We start from the raw sequence: 6,291 nt of genomic DNA, 5'->3' as shown, positions 1-6,291 counted from the left end.
CAATTCTTTGTTAAGCAATAAAATTATTAAAATACCTTAAGTTGAATTGTAAGCTGTTTATTCATGTGCAGAATGAAATCTAAACAGATTTTTACATTTTTTCCTTTATTTTGTGAAAATCTTACGTCATAATCGCTCTGTAGATTGAATTTTACATCATTTTTTAATAAATAAATATCTCGGAAAGCCACAAAAATTTAATGTACTTGCAAACGAATTTAGGTCGTGATAAAAAGGAAACTTCAAGAAAAATGACGCCATACCCGAATGGTTTCCGTTAGCATTTCTACTTAGACATAATTATTAACAATAACATTATTTATCTATTTGTTAGTGCATCGCATGAAGGTCATCGTGAGCTTTGCAATTATATAATTCGATATATTTCGTCACATGGCGACAGGTTAATAAATACCGCAATTTTTCAAATTGTAGTTAAATTGTTCGATATTAGTGGGGGCAGGAATATGTATTGTATTCAAACGAAGAAGCTAAAATGGGCACGGATCATCGTTCACGGACGAGATTAGATAACGGAGCAATATTTTATATCATGTAGGTATCTGTTACATAATGTAATTTTGTAGAATGTTTATGTCCCTTGTCAATAAAATTTATTTATCATTTGAAATGAGTCCAAGCCACAAATTCTTTAAAACACGTCTACGTGTACTTGGAAATCTATCTGCAAGGTAAAACATTTTTGCTGCATAACGAGGTCACACTGACAGCCATAATTGTTACAATAAAATTAATTTACATGAATCATAATGTTAGCGCATATATAATGCACATTCTAGTTTCTATGCTGTTCGTTAAAGAAAACAATCTCTACACCCCATTTACTTCCCTTTGTGACATACAAGTTATCTGTTTCCGGTTGTCTAGTAGGCCGTGATGGCCTCCTACTTAGAATTGAGACATATCTTTACGATCTCTAAAATAGCTTCTCTAGCCAAGGTTTACATCGACAAAATGACGAAATGTTTTAATAGCACTTAGATAAAAAAGTACGTCCTATTTCTTCAAAAACTCCATAAGAGCAGAAAATTGTTTCAAAATCTCTCCTTCGGTACGTCACTGATGCATGGAACAATGCTAGTAATAATTTTTTGTTCACCTTATACCCTTACCAAAATTAAATTTAATAGCATTTGTAATTGTAATATTTGAGAATTTGCTCAAAAAAGCAATTTAAACAGTGAATTTAGACATTCTGTATTTCTTTTATCCTAATATGTTCTATTACCTTTCACATTTTTACAGAGTAAAACCGAGACATCTGCCAAAAACATTATTTTTAATATAATTTTATTCCTAATAATTAATATTTAACATTATTACCGTATTATTAATATCAAAGTTATATAAAGATATCTTTATATTTTTCCATAAAAATGTAATTTTTGTTTTTCCAAACAACCGAACAAATTCAATTTAAAAATGTAAAACTATTTCACAAAACATAAACAGGAGAAATTGAAGACATGTAGACTAGTACGTAAACAATCCAGATGGCCGTTCCTGGAAACGCTAGTCCAGACAAAAGCGAAGCGTCTATGTTTGACAGTTTTCATCATATCGGTGAACTTCTTTTGCTGTCGGTAGCTTATGGTTGTAACGGCGTGTAGTGTGATGCATTTTTATTAAAAGTGTATTTAATATGTCGTAATAAAGTCCAATAACTTTTGTAAAATAGTGTGTGCAGTGTAGTGAACCTACGAGTGTGGTTTGCGGTACGACTCCATGAGCTTTTTGACGAAAGAATGCAAAAGGTAAGTCGTTTTGTCTTTATATAAAGAAACGTAGAAAAACAGTTAATAATTCGTATTGCCACTATTGCCAGCCTTGTCTACAATCTACAAGGTATAAACTACTTTTTGAAATGTCGCAAAGTTGTAAGGCGAACATATTCTTCTACTATACACGAATGAACTGAAGTTTTGTCACATATCTAAGTTTTGTGTAGATGTAATAATTTATTCTATAAATAACATAAATTGGTTAAGGTGAGGGTTATTACTACAATTATACAAGCTGTTTAATGGGCCCGTCAAATATTTTATGTTCTGTTTTGCTATTTTACAAGCTCGCTTGGTGCGCACAAGCAGATTCGATGCGTTCGGGTAGTTTCGGCGAGTTTCGTTACTCTTTGAACGTATCAACCATAAATTCAGTTTTGTTTCATCGTCAATGACCGTGCTTTTTAATAATTAGTTATTATATTCGAAATATTTAAATAATAGTCCATTACAATAATTATACCTTAATATTACCTGTTAGAATTTGTTTTTGTGTTTGAAATTTATGGTCGGACTTTTGTTGATTATTTTCAATTACACACGTTGATATTGAAATGTTTAATACTAATTAACATTTATACGGATATTAATTGCAAGTAATAGTAATAGTATATTTTTTATAATAAAAATATTTGTTTTATCTGATTTTCTGTCAGTAAAAACAATTTGATCTAAATCATTTTAACTGTAACTCCAGAATGGTTAGTTTTAGTTTACATGTTTATGAAAACTACAAGTTTACTACGGTTTACGAGTAGATATTTTTATGGAATTGAATGTAAAAAACAGTTCAATCAAAATAGTACAAGTAGTACTATTTGCTGTTCAAAATTCCAAATATTTCTTATAAATTAACTTTAACACCTATACATAAGGATACAGACTGTTTTACAATTTTAAGCAAATTATGTATACGTAGAAAGCATTTACATATAATTCAGTTTTCGTTACCTACGCAAATGTGTACACAATGACGCAAATTTTAAAACTATTATGTGTTTAATTTGTCATCGGAATCGTCACTTATTTTACATTAATAGTGTGACTAGAGACTTTTATGTCCTTCTAACTTATCCATTTGTTAAACCTACATCCTGAGCGGCGTATAGCTAGAGTATCCAAGAAATTACAAATTGTAGGTCAGTTGTGCCCACCACTTGTAACTAATGGTGCATGTTATACGATGCAGTAAATGCACATTGATGTACTACCTCGGATTAAACGTTCGTTAATTCCTGTCAAGTCATTCAGTGCAGGCGAAAAGTGTTCATCGGGATGCCCAGCAACCTGGAATCCTAGAAAAATTAGAGATTTGAAACTACTTCATAATTATTATTAAATACTATTAGTTTACTGTTATTGTTTAAAAACGGTTATGCCCTCAAGTCTTTGTTTATTATTAATTTTTACGGTATCTAATAACACGATCGATGAATGAACAATCTGAATTTTCGAAAGTAGGTAACCGATTGATCGACAAACTGTTGTAATTAAAAAAATGATTCCTTTACAGGTTATCTTTAATTTAGTAATTATAATGGTCTATGAATAGAAAGGCACAACCAAGTGCTTGTTACCTAAACTGCCGTGTTCTTATTTTAAGTAATGTCTTTACCTCTAGCACCTCTTCGAACGTGTTTAGAATAGATTTATAGTCCATCATTAATTTGTTACAGTCCATGTCCATACAATTATATCGGCATTGCATCGGCACAAAAATTCAATAACCGGATCAATATTTTTTTTGTTCCGCTATGACTGTTATGCATCGGCTTTAACTGTTTCGTAAGAATCAGCTGGAAACTTCAGGGCATTAGTTTTGTGTTCAATGGTAACAATAGCTTTTTGTATTAATAAAATTAAGACTTTCGCTTAATTTCGAGTAAAAAAATTGTTACATTTTACGCATTATATAGATTTCGGTGAGTAAAGCAATATATTGAAAATAATCAATGCCTCTTCACACTTATCGTTAATTGCGATATTGTTGTTTTTTACGATAAAGCGCAAAAAAATAATTAGGGTGACATGACTGAACCGCGTTCCACTTAGCCATTAGTAACATTTTATTTACTTCATGCTAATATCGAGAAGATAAAATTTGAGTGTATTATTCGAATATTAAAAGGAATTAGTAAATTAATTTTTCCTAGCGGAATGATGTATAGTTTAGTACACAATTCTTTCGATTTCAATGCCATCTTGATTCTACTACGTGTTCTAATAATGTAGATTTCAAATAGACTTCTAAACATTGAAATAAAGTCACTTTTCAAATGTTTAAATAATGTAGAGTGAAGTTTCGTTTGATTTGATTCTATGAATTGAATTTACGATGGTTACAATGTAAAACTAGTACCATATATACATTAGGGTGGCCCAAAAAAAAACGATTATTTTTTGTTCGTGTCTCTTGTGAAAATATGTTTATCATGTTTTAAGAGCCCTCTCAAAAAATCAGCTCAAAAAAATATTTTTTTAGAGGTCGCTCAAGATTTTTAAAAATTTCCAAAATCGTCAAATTAAATTTTTTCAAAAAATTTTTTTTCTCGTTATTTTATCATTTTCTAGGTTGAAAAAAATCTCGATTCTGAAAATTTCAAATCGATGTTTTAATTTCTAAAGGTCACTGATAATTATTTTAACTTTAAAGGTAGGGTACCTAAAATGTTTTCAAGCGATCTCTAAAAATAAATATCAACGAACTAATAATTTTTTTTATTGAATTTGATGGAGAATAGAAATAAATCACGACATTTCTCGAGGCAAAATTTACTACCGCACCGAGAATAATTTATAATTTTTTAATTTTTTAAAATTTAAGTGTCTCGTGATATATTTCTATTCTTTTGTTCATCAAATTAAAAAAAAAAAAATTATTACTTCGTTGATATTTATTTTTTAGAGGTCGCTCGAAAACAGGTACACTTTGAGTGATCTTTAGAAATTAAAATATCGATTTGAAATTTTCAGAATCGGGATTTTTTTCAAACTAGAAAATGATAAAATAACGAAAATCTTGAGCGAACTTGAGCTGATTTTTTGAGGGGGTTCCTAAAACAGGATAAACTAACATATATTCACAAGAGATACGAAGAAAGAAATAATCGTTTTTTATGGGGCCACCCTAATATACATATATGATGATATATCTAATCGCTTTTTGTACCAGATTTTTTTTGTTGCTAGGCTGAAGCCACAAACAAAATTGAACTCCTTAAACTAGTCCGGGTGTCAACTAATCGAATAATATCTATGCCAAGGACCTTCCAAATGAAATTGAAATTAGCATAAGAAAACTTGTTACTTTTATTCTTGCATATGACGAGCAGGGTCTAAAAATAATTTTGATAATCAGGTGACTAGCCTGTACTCTTGTCAACACAATAAAGGCAATAGTTACATATAGACGTTTATTGTGGACTGTCACTAACTGCATGAATAGGAAGAAATACATCATAATTGTTATAAACATACACTAGAAAGTACATTTAATATCACTCAAAATAATAAAATATTTTTATATAAACAAGGTGTCCCATTTTAAATTACGCATATTAATGTTTCGTCAGGAAGGCACCAGAGTTGCTGGATTCGGAGGGGTACACCGGATGGTGAGCTTAAATTTGACCTTGACCCTCAAGGTCATTAGAAGGTCAAATCTAATTTATTAAATAGGATACTCTATTTTTTACCCCCGATTCGAAAAAAGCCCAAATTTTACGTGTATTTAAGGCTCTTGTTTAGAATGACCTTCAAAGCGGGTTATTTCAAGGACAAAATATTTTAAACCTGCACCTGAATATCTCGTCAGGGGAGCCACCAATCCAAAAATAACCCTTACAAAAGTTGTTGGTTTCGGAGGGGGAAGGGGACATCGGACAGTATCCAATTTGACCTTGACGAAGAACAAGAGCTTTAAGTACTTATCAACGAGCCTTAAGTACCTATCTAAACGTACAATTTTGAGCTCTTTCTGAATCCGAGGTCAAAAATAGAGGTTCCTATTTAAAAAATTAGACTTGACCTTCAAATGGCTTTGAAGGTCAAGGTCAAATTGAAGGTCACAATCCGATATCCCCCTTCGAACACAACCATTTTCGTAAGGGTTATTTCCGGATTGGCGGCTTCCCTGAAGAGATATTCAGGTGCGTAATTTAAAATATATTTGTCCTTGTACTAACGTATGAAGGTCATTCAAAGTACCTATTTAAATGTAAAATTTTGCGCTCTTTCTGAATCCTGGGTCAAATATAGAGTTTCCCATTTAAAAAAATAGGTTTGACCTTCAAATGACCTTGAATGTCAAGGTCAAATCCAAGGTCATCGTCCGATGTCCCCCTCAAACAATAACTCGCAAGGATTATTATTTTCGGATTGGTGGCTTCCCTGTTAATCTGGGATGTTATTAAGCATTATCGTTAAACTATTAAATAGTTGAGTGTAAAAAAATGCTGTGTATGTTATCGGACATAATCAGAAATAAACC

The sequence above is a fragment of the Anoplophora glabripennis genome, unplaced genomic scaffold (genome assembly GCF_000390285.2).
Source record: "Anoplophora glabripennis isolate ALB-LARVAE unplaced genomic scaffold, Agla_2.0 scaffold2, whole genome shotgun sequence".
Taxonomy (NCBI): domain Eukaryota; kingdom Metazoa; phylum Arthropoda; class Insecta; order Coleoptera; family Cerambycidae; genus Anoplophora; species Anoplophora glabripennis.
This window is presented reverse-complemented; position numbering follows the sequence as displayed.